The sequence below is a fragment of the Hypanus sabinus genome, chromosome 7, assembly GCF_030144855.1.
Source record: "Hypanus sabinus isolate sHypSab1 chromosome 7, sHypSab1.hap1, whole genome shotgun sequence".
NCBI classification, from domain to species: domain Eukaryota; kingdom Metazoa; phylum Chordata; class Chondrichthyes; order Myliobatiformes; family Dasyatidae; genus Hypanus; species Hypanus sabinus.
The window spans coordinates 134,680,059-134,696,988 of record NC_082712.1 but is presented as its reverse complement, the minus strand read 5'-3'; the positions used below and the strand labels follow the sequence as shown (position 1 = coordinate 134,696,988).

The 16,930-nt window shown below is 40.2% G+C and overlaps 1 protein-coding gene across 4 annotated transcripts in view; it reads right to left on the bottom strand.

Annotated features, from left to right (window-relative positions):
- eps8l2 (EPS8 like 2) overlaps positions 1-16,930 on the bottom strand; it is a 199,907-nt gene that overhangs the window by 147,394 nt on the left and 35,583 nt on the right. Inside the window, exon 1 of one of the 4 annotated variants that reach the window (XM_059975680.1) lies at positions 8,422-8,443. The exons of the other annotated variants lie outside the window; for them this stretch is intronic. The gene's annotated coding sequence lies outside the window, so the exon portion shown is untranslated. Of the gene's footprint in view, positions 1-8,421; positions 8,444-16,930 lie in introns of those variants that run through there. 4 annotated transcript variants of the gene reach the window in all.

Genomic DNA, 16,930 nt, shown 5'->3' with positions numbered 1-16,930 from the left:
ATCACGAAACATGAGAGAGAGTATCCACCTGTATGTGAAATGTAGGGGAACCGGTTTTCCAAGCGAGATGCACACATCTCTGGAGAAGCATTTACTGTTCACGCTAACATTTTTGTAACATTATTAAAAAGAGTTTGAATTCTTCCAATTTTGCCACCTTTTTTAAAACTCACTTTGAATTAGTTTAATAGAAACATTGATGAAATATACAGTAAACTCCTGTGTGATATGGAACCAGTCCCATTTTACATCTATTCATGACCCATATACGCAGTTGTGACCTGGACCTGTGACTTTCACTTTAACCTTGTGATTGTCGCTGATAATTCGCCAAGATACTCAACATTGCAGATTCTTCATCCAAAGCTTTAAGCTCAATAGAGGAAAGATAAAGACCAATGTTTAAAGTGACCAGTCCCCTCTGAGGTAGAGAGTATGTTACTGAAACTATTAATTGTCAGATAGTGAAAAGAAGAATGTACCCAAATTTTCAAAGTGTTCCTTCAGTACTGACAAGATAATTATTTTGAGATCTATATTTTCCACTGCATTGCAACAAGTCAAGGGCCACAGTATGAGTTACTATCAAGAGACATAGGAGCAACTGGCACAGCCAATGCAAAAAAAAAGAGATTTGCAGATGGCGGAAATCCAGAGCAACACACACAAAATTCCGGCGGAACTCCGCAGGTCACACAGCATCTATGGCAATGAATAAACAGTCAACGTTTTAGGTCAAGACACTTCATTAAGAGTGAAAAGGAATGGGGAATATGCCAGAATAAAAAGAGCGGGAGCATGGAAGGAGGAAAAGCTAGAAGTTGATAGGTGAAACCAGGTGGGTTGGGGAGGGGCAATGAAGTGAAAAGGTGGCAATAGGTGGCACCTAAGGTGGCAAGAGGCAATAGGTGGGAAAGTTAAAAGCTGGATAAGAAGGGAGGTGATGGGAGAGGAGAGTGGACCATGGGAGGTTGGGAATGAGGTGCAACAGGGGGAGGTGAGGATAAGAGGCCAGAGTGGGGAAGAGAAGAAGAGGGAAGGGGGAGGGAAAAATTACTGAAGGAGAATTCGATGTTGTAGCCAATACAAACAGGAGGCCATGCAAGTAGATAGGGATGTAAGTAAAGCATATAATAGGGCATTGAGTATAACAGTAAGGAAGTCATGTTGCAGATTTATAAAACTTTGGTTAAACAGCACTTGGAGTATTGTGTGCAGCTTTGGTCTCCCCAATAAAGGAAAGCCGTGGTGAGTTTGAAGAGTTTTATATGCATGCTGCCCAAGGAGAGGTTAGATAAACTACTGTGTGTGACAAATTCAACCTTCAGATCATCTTCAAGCACATTCTCAAAGAACAAGAACATTTGGACTTAAAATCAGATATTTTAAGACAGAAGTTGCTGAAGTTTAGTTAACTGATAAATCCTGTCCACTGATATCGAAAACTCACAACAAACTTACCGGCCCTGTAGTAAAGGGCCCTGATAGATGCAAAGCCACCCTGACAGTAATGCAAACTTCAAAGCATATTTTGAACCATTTACTTTGAATTTAAAGATATAACTGAAATTGATTGTTATTGTAGCAAAGGGTTACTCATGCTGAAATAAGTCTTCGCAGCAGTTGAAGACTGTGATAGGAAAGCTGCCTAGGTCGATGATTGTCTGGAAACCCGACCAAGCAGAACACACACGTAAGTAAAATCGTGTCATACTCTTAGAGTCTTCCTAAGGATTTCCAAACCTAGCTGCAGCCTCCAGCACCTCAAAGCCCAATTGTTGGTCTGACACTCGAGAAAACTCCTGGTATCTAGCTTCATCCATGCTTCATGCTGTGCCCTATGTACAGCATAATCCCTGGTCTGATTCTCTTCCACTGTGCATCCCTTTCTAAATCGGCTCCATTTTGTTAGTCTACCCTCACCCCTCTAGTGTGATAGGGACCATCACATACCTGTGTGGCAACAACAGCAGCCAATATTTCCCATGATCACTGCATCATCCATAAGGTTCATAAAGATAGAGGGAAGTTCCTTGGAACATCATTGGCAGCTGTGGGCAAAATGTCTGCAGGTATTGTCATAACATATTCTCTGGCGATTACTAATTTACTAAAAATTATTCTATTTGCTTGGTGGCTGCTGAAAGTTAGCAGGCAGAATCAGGGCCGTAGCTCTGAGTGTGGACAACCAGGCTCTGTTTTTCACTCAGTTCTCCTTCAAGCTTCAGTCACCTTAACTGCTGATTTACATTGTAACTTTGATAATGTACATTTAGATTCTGGCTTCATCTTCAATTGTGACTGCCACACATTTTGCCTTATCCTTAATTTTAAATTGTGCACTATCAGTGAAGTTCAAATTACATGCAAGGTGTATAATTTGAGGGGCATTGATCCTGTGGATAGTCAGAGGCTTTTTCCCCAGGGCTGAAATAGTTGCCACAAGAGGACACAGGTTTAAGGTGCTGGGGAGTGTGTGGGCCTAGGGGCCTGTATTGTGCTGTAGGTTCTCTATGTTTCTATGCAAGAGCTTTGGAAATTCACCCCTAGATGTTAGGGGTAAATGATCTCTATAGTTGTTTCAACATGACTGTGATGAGAGGCCTGGGTGAGGATGGTAAGGATCCAGTTGCTGGAGTATCCAAGACTGGAACTAAGGCACAATTTCAAGACTGAGATGAGAAGAGGTTTCTTATCTAAATGCTAGAGGAGCACCTGATGAGACGAGACAAAAATCCAGACGAGGCAAATACCCTAAGCACAATCACGTTCTGAACCAAAGTTGAGCTTTAAATATCCAAATCTTGGTGCCAAAACGTGGCTGCCAACTAGTGGAACAATCAGAACCTTTAAAGGTACTGCATGAGTAATCATACTCTGGAGAATCAGAGCGTCTAAATCCCGAAGGGTGGTCTGGTGTGTACTGTAACAATGACATGCTCTTGTTTTAAATTTCATTCCATTAAAGTATTACAATACATACTGACAGGCTTACATTCCAAAACCATGTGCCTGTAGCTTGTGTGAACATCTGCATTTTATGAATTCCTTTTTCATGCTTAATCTCTTTTCTCTTCACAATCTGTTTAAGTGTGTTAAAATTTCAGGGTAGCTGGCCAGCTAACTATTTAAAGAATTTATAGGCCATTATCTTTTATAATTCTTTTAAGGGACCTGTGGTCCAATTCAATAACTCACTGAGAGCATGCATGCCTTCCGAGCATTACGCGTAAGAGAAAGGAAGTCATGTTGCAGTTAAGGAAAACTTTGGTTAGGCTGCACTTGGAATATTGTGTCGATTTATGGTCACCTCATTACATGAAGGATATGGAGGCTTTGAAAGGGGTTCAGGAGAGGCCTATTACAATACTGCCTGGATATGAGGGTAAGAGTTAAAAGGAAAAGTTAAACAAAGTTGGGTTGTTTGCTCTGGAGCGTCCAAAACTAAGGGGAGACCTGATGGAAGTATATAAAATTAGTGAGGTATGGATACCGTAGACAGCCAGAATCTTTTCCCAAGGGCAGAAATGTAAATACAAGAGCTCACGTATTGAGCTCTTGTTTTGAGATTGAAGTGAGCAATTTTACCCCTATCCTCATTCTAACCAATATTTAGAAGAGCAGAAGATTTTTACAAAGGATTGTAAGGACTGTTTGAAAGGATCATTGGGGTCTCTCTTCCACCCTTCTGAGATATTTATCAGGAGCGCTGCATGCACATGGCCCTTAGCATTGTCAATGATCCTTCCCATCTGTTCAACAATCTCTATGACACCCTGCCATCAGGAAGTACTGCAGCATTAGGACAAGGATGGGAAACAGCTTCTTTCCCCTGGCTGTGAGACTGCTGAACTCCCTACCACCACCCAGTAGTGTTATATAGTTTACTTTTTAATTTGTGTTGTAAATGCACACTTATTACTTGTTCACTTACTTGTGGTATTATTACACTCTGTGTTGTGCACCTTGGTCCAAATAAATACTTTTTAGTAGTATACATGTATATGATTTAATGAAAATGAACATGAACTTGAACTTCAATTTGAACATTGGACAATGAACCGATGAACACTCCCTCAGTAATTCATTTCTTCCCTTTTTGCACTACTTATTTAATTTAATTTTCTTTTTTATATATACTTAATTGGAATACATAATAACTAAATCTATAAATTACCATGTACTGCTGTCACAAAACAGCAAACTTCTTGGTATACTCAGTGATAGTAAACCTGATACTAATTCTCCCCTATGGGCACCATCAGGAGAGAAGGTAATTGAACATGGATGTCGTTCCGTATGGTCTGCAAGAACGATGTGATGAGATCAGCTTTGCCGTCAAGAGAGATGAAAAAAGGATAGAGGTATCTTGTGGATAATTTTCCTTACATTTGCAGGAATACACCTACTCCTGGCTTCTACGACCTGAACTTCCAGTGACATTTTTGAGTATATATGCCACCTATCCCTAGTTTATTGCCCACAGTGCGTCAGCATTGGTACTCCTTACTGTACTTGCGCTTCAAAGTTCACACATTGGCTTATACAAAGCAAAAAAAAAAAATCATAAACGTGTTTAAGCATTAAGCCCAGAGTCAGAGAGGAATGCAGGATGGAAGTATAGCCTTCAACCCAACTGGTTCAGGCTGACTACAGCATCCACTCTGCTCATCCCAGTTGCCTGTGTTCAGTCTATAACCCTCCAAGCTTCTCCTCACCATGTACCTATCCAAATGCCTTTTTAATATTCCAATCGTACCTGCCTTGACCACTTTCTCTGGCTGCTCATTCCAGGTACTCAATGCTCTGTGTGTAAAGAAGTTGATTCTGAGGTCTCTTTTAAACCTCTCCCTCACATCTTCTATCGATGCTCTCTGGCTTTGGACTCCTCAAGCCTAGGGACAATATCATCCCTCTTATCCATACCCTTTATGATTTTATAACCTTCTAAGGTAACCCCTCATCCTCCTGTTTTCCAATGGAATAAAGATCCAACGTGACCAACCTCTCCCTATAACTCCAGCTCTTTAGTCTAGGTGGCATTCTTGTAAATCTCTTCTGCATCCTTCCCAGCTTGACAATGCCTTTCCTATAACAAGGCGTCCAAACTATACATAGTGTTCTAAGTGTGGCCTCGTTAATGACATATAACAACTACATACTGAAACTTTTCTTAATCTCACTGGTAAACTCAAGGCAGGTTCAATTATAATAGACAATCATTATGACAAAAATTAGACTGCTCTTTCATACAGGTGTGTTATATGAACAAAAAAAACGTAGCATTTATAACATTTCCTTCGTCTACAACAATCCTGTTCAACTCCAGAGTAAAAATAAAATTGATATATAAATAATTATTTTATGCATTATTCTCCTTCTCTAATATACATACAAACACACGTAGCAGACATACATAGAAACATAGAAAACCTACAGCACAACACAGGCCCTTCGGCCCACAATGCTGTCCCTACCTTAGAAATTACCGAGGGTTACTCATAGCCCTCTACCTGTGACATCTGGTCCTCGACCCCTCCAGCAAAAATAATGGCCTCCTGCTATACAATCTGCTCAAACCATTAAAATGTACTTCTCTCAAGTCCAGATTAGGTTGTCTCTTCACCAAAGATAACAGTCCCAAACTCTCTAATCTATCCTTATAACTGCTGTCCCTTTTCTCAGGAAACAATCTTGTAAATTTTTCCACATTCCTCTTGAATGGCTTTACATCCTCCCTATCAGGTGATGACTGGAAAATGGCAGCAAGTAGCATTAATTATTGACCCTCCACACAGGGCTTCATGAAGGGTACAAAAAGTTACACCTGAACCCAAAGGGGTCCAATGTCCTAGCAGGAAAGTTTAATAGAGCAGTTTGGGAGGGTTTAAACTAATTTGGTAGGGGAGTGGGAACCAGAGTGATAGGGCTGATGAAGGGGAAAACAGAAATAAATCAAAGATAGTGTGCAACAGAGATGATAGAAAGGACAGGCAGATGAGGCATAATCACAGCCAATGGGATGAGTTACAGGCCATAGCGGCATGGTGCAGTTACAACAGAAAGCAACAAATACTGGACTGAAAATGGTATACTTGAATGCACGCAGCACAAGAAATAAAATGGACAAACTTGAAATTCAGCTACAGGTTGTCACCTATGATGTTATGGCCATCTCTGAAACTTGGCTAAGGGATTGCTGCCATTGGGATCTGAACGAGCAAGGATATTTGGTGAATTAGAAAGATAGGTTAGTAGGCAGATGGGGTGGTGTGGCTCTGTGTATAAGAAATAATATTAAATTATTAGAAAGTGCTGACATAAGGTTGGAAGGTGTATAGCCTCTATGGGTTGAGTTAAGAAATGGCAAGGGTAAAAGGACCCCAACGGCAGTTGTATACAGGCCACCAAACAGCAGACGGGATGTGGATTACAAATTACAGCAGGAGATGGAAAAGGCATGTCAGAAGGGCAATGTTATAATAATTGTTGGTGATTTTAACATGAAAGTGGATTGGGAAAACCATGTTGGTACTGACTTCAAGAAAGCGAATTTGTAGAACGTCTAAGGGATGGCTTTTTAGAACAGCTTGTTGTTGAGCACACTAGGGGATCGGCTGTGCTGGATTGGGTGTTGTGCAATGATCTGGCGGTGATAAGAGAGCTAAAGTTTAAGGAACTCTAAGGGAACAGTGATCACAATATGATCGAATTCACATTGAAATTTAAGGAGAAACTAAATTCCAATGTACTGGTATTTCAGTGGAATAAAGGAAATTACAATAACATGAGAGAGGATCTGGCCAAGGTTGACTGGAACGAGACACTAGCAGGAAGGACAGCAGAGCAACAATGGCTGGAGTTTCTGTGAAAAACATGGGAAGTACAAGACAGATATATTCCAAATAAGAAGGCATTTTTGAATGGAAGGACACTACAGTGGCGGACAAGTGAAGTCAGAGCCAAAGTAAAAGCAAAAGAGAGGGCATACAAGGAAGCCAAAGCCAGTGGGAAGATGGAAGATTGGGAAAATCATAAAAACTTGCAGAAGGAAGCTAAGAAGTTCATTAGGAAGGAAAAGATGAATAATGAAAAGAAGCTGGTGACTAATATCAAAGAAGGTACTAAAAGCTTTTTTAGAATTATAGAAACATAGAAAACCTACAGCACAATACAGACCCTTCAGTCTACAATGCTGTGCCGAACATGTATTTACTTTAGAAATTATTTAGGGTTAGCCCATAGCTGTCTACTTTTCTAAGCTCCATCTACCTATCCAGGAGTCTCTTAAAAGACCCTATCACATTCGCCTCCACCACCATCTCAGGCAGCCCATTCCACGCACTCACCACCCTCTGCGTAAAAAACTTACCTTGGACATCTTCTCTGTACCTCAATGCCTCTATCAGGTCACCTCTCATCCTCCGTTGCTCCAAGGAGAAAAGGCCGAGTTCACTCAACCTATTCTCATAAGGCATGCTCCACAATCCAGCAAAATCCTTGTAAATCTCCTCTGCACCCTTTCTATAGTATCCACATCCTTCCTGTAGTGAGGTGATCAGAAATGAGCACAGCACTTCAAGTGGAGTCTGACCAAGGTCCTATATAGCTGCAACATTACCTCTGGGGTCTTAAACTCATTCCTATGATTGATGAAGGCCAATGTACCATGTGCCTTCTTAAACACAGAGTCAACCTGCGCAGTAGCTTTGAGTGTCCTATAGACTTGGACCCTAAGATCCGTCTGATCCTCAACACTGCCAAGTCTTACCGTTAATATTATATTCTGCCATCATACTTGACCTACCAAAATGAATAACTTCACACTTATCTGGGTTGAACTCCATCTGCTACTTCTCAGCCCAGTTTTGCATCCTATCAATGTCCCACTGTAACCTCTGACAGCCCTCCACATTATCCACAACACCCCTAACTTTTTAAGTATATAAAGAGGGAAAAAAAGAGTTGAGGGTAGATTATGGGAGCAATAGAAATTGATGCTGGAGATATTGTAATGAGAGACACAGAGATGACAGAGGAACTGAATACGTATTTTGCATCAGTCTTCACAGTGGAAGATACCTACTGTATACCGGACATTCAAGAGTGTCAGGGAAGTGAGGATCGTGCAGTGAAGATTACGGCTGAGAAGGTGCTCAGGAAGCTTAATGGTCTGAGGGTGGATAAATCTCCTGGACCTGATGGAATGCACCCTCGGGTTCTATAGGAGGTGGCTGGGGAGATTATGGAGGTTGTGGCGAACCACTTTCTGCGCAGGCGAACCGGCTCACAAATAGCCAGCGCGTGGGGGGAGACTTTGGTAATGCACCTCTGACGCCATTTCTGCCCCGAGAGGGCAGGCGCTAAGGATTAAATGCCAGCGCCGCGAAGTTTGAATAAACTAGTCTTGAAACGACTTACCGACTCCGTGTCGTTGTCTCTAGCTCTGTACGGAGAGCATCGCTACAAGGTAGTAACAATGATCTTTCAAGAATCGATAGCCTCTGGCATTGTACCGGATGACTGGAAAATTGAAAATGTAACTTCACTATTTAAGAAGGGTGGGAGGCAGCATAAAGGAAGCTATAGACCTGTCAGCCTGACCTCAGTGGTTGGGAAGTTGTTGGAATCGATTATTAGGGATGAGATTACGGAACACCTGGAGGTACATGACAAGATAGGCAAAAGCCGGCATGGTTTCCTGAAATTTTCCTGAACTCCTGCAATTTTTTGAGGAAATTACAATCAGGGTAGACAAAGGAGATGCAGTAGACATGGTGTACTTGGATTTTCAGAAGGCCTTTGACAAGGTGTCGCACATGAGGCAGCTTAGCAAGTTAAGATCCCATGGAATTTCAGGAAAGTTACTAGCATAGGTGGAGCATTGGCTGATAGGCAGAAAACAGAATGGGAATAAAGGGATCCTATTCTGGCTGGCTGTCGGTGTTGGGATGTATGATGTATGTCAATGATTTGGACTACGGGATTTATGGATTTGTGGCTAAATTTGCCAATGATACAAAGATAAGTGGAGGAGCGGGTAGTGTTGAGGAAACAGACAGCCTGCAGAGAGACTTGGATAGTTTAGGGGAATGGGCAAGGAAGTGGCAAATGAAGTACAATGTTGGAAAGTGTATGGTCATGTGCTTTGGAGGAAGAAATAAATGGGCAGACTATTATTTAGATGGGGAGAAAATTCAAAATGCAGAGATGCAAAGGGACTTGGGAGTCCTTGTGCTAGACACCCTAAAGTTTAACCTCCAGGTTGAGCTGATGGTGAAGAAGGCGAATGCAATGTTGGCATTCATTTCTAGAGGCATAGAATATAAGAGCAGGGATGTGATGTTGAGGCTCTATAAGCCACTCATGAGACCACACTTGGAGTATTCTGTGCAGTTTTGGGCTCCTTATTTTAGAAAGGACATACTGACATTGGAGAGGGTTCAGAGAAGATTCATGAGAATGATTCCAGGAATGAGAGGGTTACCGTATGAGGAACGTCTGGTAGCTCTTGGACTGTATTCCCTGGAGTTCAGGAAAATGAGGGAGGATCTCATAGAAACATTCTGATTGTTAAAAGGCCTGAACAGATCAGATATGGCAAAGTTATTTCTCATGGTAGGGGAGTCTAGACAAGAGGGCACAACTTCAGGACTGAAAGACATCCATTTAGAACAGAGATGCGGAAAAATTACTTTAGTCAGAGCATGGTAAATCTGAGGAATTTGTTGCCATGAGCAGCTGTGGAGGCCATATCATTGGGTGCATTTAATGCAGAGATAGATAGGTTCTTGATTAGCCAGGACATTAAAGGGTATGAGGGAAAAGCAGGGGAGTGGGGATGACTGGAAGAATCGGCTCAGCCCATGATTGAATGGTGGAGTGGACTCGATAGGACAAATAGCCTACTTCTCCTATATCTTATGGTCTTATAGAGTCTCAACCAAAATGTGGTCAGATGATGCACCACCCACATTGCTGCTGTATGAGTCACTGAGTTCCTCCAGCAGTTTGTTTGTCGCTGCTCCAGTTCAAAGTTTATTGCTCAGTTTTAGGTGGGTGCTGTCATAAACCTATTTTGTTTTTTTTACAGTTCCTAACCTTGAACTTTGAGTCTGCTTGCAGATCATTCAAGGAAAAACTGATACGAAACATTTTTGGGATACTTCTAAACCAATATTAGATACAATTTAAGCATTTATCATAATGGTTTCTTTTGTGTTTTGAGATGCTAGGTATTCCACACGATTTCTAAAGAAAGCAGGTGCTGAGCTAGAGAGATGTAAAATATATAAATCATCAACATACTCTGCTCACCTGAACAGAATAAAATACTGTCATGTGGAGAATATTGGATGTATTCTCTGTTAATAAATAACTTTTCATCTTATGAGCTCTTATACAACTGAATTATCGTAATGCAGTTATAAAAATACTTAAATAAATTAAGTACTTTTTTTTCTTAAATTACCAGTAATTAGTCACTTATGAATTGGAAAATATTTCCACTGCTCATGGGGGGCATCTGTGATGAATTGTCTCCTCATAAACTGCAGCAAATTTTTAGAAGGATGGACATCATATTTGCAATTCAGACTGAGGGTACTAGAATCTTGGAGTCTTCTAGGGTAGGCAATGTTTAGATATGACTGGTAAAGGTGGTGGAAATAGAGAGACAACAATGTGTCATGGTGGTCTATTTAGCAGCCAATACTATAGAGAATAAAAAGCAGGACCTCTCACAATTGAAATAAAGGTAAGAACAAAATAACCATAAGTGGCGTTCATCCAGATACAGGTTAGATTAGGGAAGAACTAGAGCTCAACACTAAGTTAAAGGGACATTAATTGGAGGTCATATGTGGAGCACAAATGTCTGAGCTGTGGGGCTAGTCACGGCTAGTTATTCACATTTGTATGTATTTTTAATGGCATTTGGTAATATAATACTTTCTGCTTTTAGTACAGGCTTATAGACGATCTGTTTTATTGTCACCAGAACAACAAAGGACATTTACTAACTCTTTTATTTTGCCTTGAAAGTCACATCGAGTAAAATAAAGGAAAGACACAAAACAATGCAAGTGTAAATCAGCTTCTAGCCTTAAACTGGAGGAGATACAACGCCATACATTACCCAGAAAACACATCCCATCATTACAAAGGGGTTCAGAATGCATTGAAAAGTTAAGCACAGAAAAATATCTTTGTTTTACTTTATTTTTAATTAATTTTTATGCTTTGGGTATTATTAAGTAAATTCATTTTTTTATTTCTTAAATTTTTGATAGGGCTTAAGTGACAAAAGGGCGTCAGGGTAATTTTGGAGTCGGACCTCAGGATCTACCACTTAAAGGCTAGTGGTCACTCATTAACTCCTCTTTACAAGGTTGTTGCGGCAGCCACAAGTAGCAGGGCTGCATGATAAACAGCAAGAGGGGTACTATAGGCTACAGCCGGGTTGAGCGTGACCTGATACACTGTGATTATTCAATGATTTGCTTGATCAATTCACTTTTCTACTTAACATCAGTTAATTTGTCTTTCACTCACTTACTATGGACGCACAAAAATCTTCTGTGAAGAGTTCTTCCCCATCAGAAAATTAAAAAAATATACAATGTCTTTCCTTACTTGATGTGACTTTCAAGGCAAAATAAAAGGGTTAGAAAATGTCCTTTGTTGTTCTGGTGGAAATGAGACAGATCATCTTATAAGCCTGTACCAAAAACTGAATGTAGCATATTGCTTAATGCTACTAAAATATATGCAAGAATGAGTGATTGACACAAAAGGTTGTTTTTCACAAACATATACCTACAGTTAAACCATATAGATTGTGCAAGGATGCTTCTATTAACTAAAGGCTATCTGCACCACTTTCACTCTTTATGGTAGACTCCTCAATCATCCCATTTAAGTGTGCTGTATTACAGGAACTTGTAGCTCAGAGGAAGGCATTCTGCTGGTTTTGCCTATGCCACTCTGTTGCAAAAGCAAAAGGGCTTTGCTCCAAGTCCCTGGCTTTTATCTGTAATCTTCTAAGCTCCACATCATCAAAAAAAAATCAACATAAATCTCTTTTAATATTTATTAACTAAGCTTCTACCATCAGTTCAGTGTAGATTCCACATCTTGAAAGCATGAGTTAAAAAAAATCTTCACACAACCTTTTTCAAAATTCTCAGCTCTTATTATAAACCCACTTGCCATCATAGAGACATTTTTTCATTTCACCTTTTCAGGAGTCGAGTAATCCCACTTCCACCATTCTTATAAATAAAGTCCCTGTTTCTTGGAAACATCCTGGAAAACCTTCTCTGAAGCTATTTGAAACCCTTTTCATCTTTCTTGAGCTGTGATGCCCAGTTTTGACTAAAATACTCTAGCTGAAGTCTAACTAAATACAGCCTGAATTCTGCTTTTATATTCTATCTTTCCATTAACCCAGTTATTTTTATTGTTTTAAACAACTTCGTCACTTTGCTCTGCCACATTAAGGATATTTGAACATGGAGTGCAAGGTCCAACTGTTTATCAGATAATCAAGATTCCATCTGTCATATTTTACACCCACTGTGTTTACCTATTTTAGTAATATTTGTAAATATGTGCTGCAGTTTCCTACAACTGGTGTAAATGGAGGAAACCTTCTTCAGCAGGAGGCTGGTAGGTGATAATCCGAAGGTTTTTTTAATCCATATTGAGGACTGTATACCATTGTCTTGCTCCTACTAGAGGGACTTTCCTGTCAGTGAGACAGGAAGTACATAGGAATTGGTATTGAGGTGTTTGGCACAGTTACTGTAAGGTATAATTCTGTGAATATGAATATATCAGGGGGTAGCTTGATTAGTATATGTGGAGCTCTCCCAGTTTAATCATAAGTACTCAGATGTTTGTAAGGAGGAATTCTAGATCCTTTGGGCCAGGAGACCAATTCTTGAAATGGAGACTTGGGCACTTTCCAGTGGACTAACATTTTCGCTACTGTCCGTGTCAGAGTCTTACAGCATGGAGGCAGGCACTTCAGTCAAACTTGTCCATGCCGACTGTGTTGCCAAGCAGGCAAGTCCCATTTGCCCATATTGGTCCCATAGACTTCCAAACTTCTCCTATCCATGTACATATCTACATGGCTTTAAAATGTTCTTAGTCTGCCCACCTCAATCACTATTTCTGGCATCTCATTCCAAATATGTTCCATCCTTTGTGTGAAGAGGCTGTCCCTGTTGTCACATCTAAGTCATCCACTTCTGATCTTAAACCTATGCTCTCTGCTTTTTAATATACCCTTCCTGTGGTAAAGTTGTACTTTCAACTGTCTATGTTCCTGATGATCTTATTTACCTTCATCAGGTCACCCCTTGATCTCCTAAATGCCAAGAAAGAATGTCCCAGCCAATGCAACCTATTCTTGTAACTCAGTCTCCCAAATTTAGGCAACATCTTGATAAATATTTTCTGCACTCTTCCTAGTTTTGCTTTCTAGAGATAGAGCAAAAATCTCTATGGGCCTCCACAATTTCTAATCCAGCTTCTCACAAGGTCTAATAATGCTCCAGGCCAGGTCCGCAGATGTATCCACCTTAATGCATTTTTGGGCCTCTTAATTCTCCTTCTTTCTGATCCATCAGTACATGGTCCAAGTCAATAGCACTCAGTTCCCTACTTCCTTAGCATGTATCCTTTTCTCCTCTGTAAACATTGAAGAGAAATACTAATTAAAAATCTCTCTGGTTCTTTTGGTTCCACACATAGATGGCCATGATGATATTTAAGGGGACCTATTGTCTCCTTAGCCATCTTTTACCCTTAATATATCTATATGTATAGAATTTCTTGGAATTTTGCTTCACCTTGCCTTCCAGATCCTTTTCCTATCCTGGTTTAGCCCTCCTAACTTGTCTCTAAAGTGCACTCTTGTACTTCTGAGAGTCATCAAGAGATTCACTATTTCCCAATTGTTCCACACCATATGCCTCCATCCTTTACTTAAACAGAGCCTCAATATCTCTTACTAGCCAAGATTTCCAGAACCGGCTAGCCTTACGCCTTCATTCTAACAGGATCATGTGGGCCCTGATCTCTGGACATCACACTTTTAAAGTCCTACCACTTGGCAGACACCTCTTTCCCTGCAAACGATCCCATCCAATTAAGATGCAAAATGCCGCATAATTGCTCCAAAATTTGCTCTGCCCAGTTCAACATCTTAACCTGTGAACGGGTTGTATCCGGTACATGACTTCCCTCTTTGTTTTTAAAGTAGTCCACCCATGGCAAATGAAAAAGGGATTCAGTTCTACATGGCGCTGCTGTACCCTTTGATTCAATATGTAGAATTCTAACTTCTTAATATGTTTGAGCACAAAAATGTTCTGAATTTAATTTAATATTGTCTCCAGCCTTTTCCCATAATTTCCTTTTTTGCATACTTTCCGTAATCTTTCTAATTATTAACTGAATCTCAGTCCTGATTTTTGATGCAACACTTCATCATCAATTGAAGATTTAAATTCATCATAACCTCTCCTGTTCTAGGTAGGAGATCCTCTGTCCTTTATTCCTAGTGGTACATTTTCTCTCTTCTGTAGGCAATTGATTAAATTCTCCCAATGTCACTTACCATGAATAGTGAAATCAAAACCAGGTGCTGGAAAACTGAGTTAAAACGTAAAATGCTAGGAATACTTAGCAGGTCAGGCGGCTTCTGTGCAGGAAGAAATGAAGTTAAAGCTACAGCAGATCATTGCCTGGATATTAACCCTGTTTCTTCATCCATAGAGGCTGCCTGACCTGCAGAGTATTTCCAGCATTTTCTGCCTTTACCACTCATTACACTATTTTGACCTTTGCTGACAAATTTGCTTAAATTTGTTGGACCCTTAATTAAAAATATATCTAAGTAACATAACAGTTCCTTCTCAAGCCTGTTGCAACATGATTTTTAAGCAATCTCCACAATCTTTCCCATTCCCTCTAAGAGACTCTCCCCTCTACACCCAGGTGCCTGAATCCTCATATTGCCTATTTCATAATGCTTAGTATTCAGAGACATTATGACCTCATTGTCTGGCTTGCTTAGCCATGCCTTAGTATTGGCAACCATATCATGACTTTAATGAATTGACCTAGGCTGTTAGATGGAGGCACAGAATTATGACAGATAACATAAATTACAGATGCCAACAATGCCCTATCCTTTCTACTGAATACACTGCACAAATAAACAAATATTCTGTATAGTGTTCTGAGCTCATTGCACGTATTAATAAATACAATAGACATTTTACTTTCTTAAAAGAAATTAGCTATCCACCTACTTTTGCTGAATGTATTGATGGTAACAAGCAGTAATCAGTTTGAAGTCACAAGGTGCAGCTGGTTCCTCAATGTGTATATGTATATAACTATATTTGTTCAAAAATATTTGAGCTGGAACCTGGGCCAACCTCATGACTACTCAGACCTGTGGACAGTATATTAGTGGATATCAAGGAACAGGATAACACCACAGATATTGAAACACATATAAGTCAAGACTTATGTCTTTCCTTTCGTTATCTCCCCACCAAACATGCATCTGAATTTTATTTTGTCATCTGTATCCTTACTGCAGTTAATATACTATGACTTGCCTTTCTGCTCCCATCAAAGTGATCCCCTACCATTGGAAGATTAACTTAAACCCTGCCTTGTCTTCTCAGTGAGAATATTTTTTATAGCTTTGCTCAACTACCACCTGTCCAATTTGTATAGATACGCACCTCACAGGAACAGAACTTAGTGCCTTAAAAAACCCAAAGCCCTTCCATTGCACCATATTTCCCTGCCTTTTGCTTCAATTCTCACAAGGCATTTGTACAGTCATAATGGTTATTTAAAATCAACTACTTGTTAGGATGAATGAATCCATTTGTTACACTTCCTCATAAATATTTTATTGGTTCAATCAAAATAATGGACCAGAAGCTGGTTTATTCGATATTTACTCATATCATACAATTAGCATGAAGTCCAGCATGGTTTCACATATAGAAGTCAGCAGGAAAAGTGAATGCAAAGGGTTTAAAATCAGGCTTCAGAACTCATTCCACTATCCAATAGCTACATACAATATATATTATTGTCACCCCAACTAAGCAGTCACATCAGGTCAAGTCAATTTGCTTTTTATTGTCATTTCAACCATAAATTGCTGGTACAGTACACAGTAAAAACAAAATAACATTCCTGCAGGACCATGGTGCTACATGAAACAATACAAAAACTACATTAGATACAGACCTACGCAGGTCTACATAAAGTGCACAAAAACAGTGCAGGGCAGTGCAGAAATTAATTAATTAATTATAAACAAGACAATAGGCACAGTAGAGGACAAATTTCAATATAATAATGAATGATGTAGATGTCAGTCTAGACTCTGGGTATTGAGGAGTCTGACGGCTTGGGGGAAGAAACTGTTGCACAGTCTGGTCATGAGAGCTTGAATGTTTTGGTACCTGGCAGAAGGGAGAAGAATTTGTGTGAGGGGTACGTGGGGTCCTTCACATTACTGTTAGCTTTCTGGGTGCAATGTGTGGTGTAAATGTCTGTAATGGCATGAAGAGATACCCCGATGATCTCAGCTGACCTCACTATCCGCTGCAGAGTCTTGCAATCTGAGATGATGCAATTCCCAAACCAGGCAGTGATGCAGCTGCTCAGGATGCTCTCAATACAACCCCTGTAGAATGTAGTGAGGATGTTGGGTGGGAGATGGACTTCTCTCAGCCTTTATAGAAAGTAGAGACGCTGCTGGGCTTTCTTGGCTATGGAGCTGGCGTTGAGGGACCAGGTGAGATTCTCCGTCAGATGAACACCAAGAAATATGGTGCTCTTAACAATGTCAACGGAGGAGCTATCAATGATCAGCAGTGGTCAC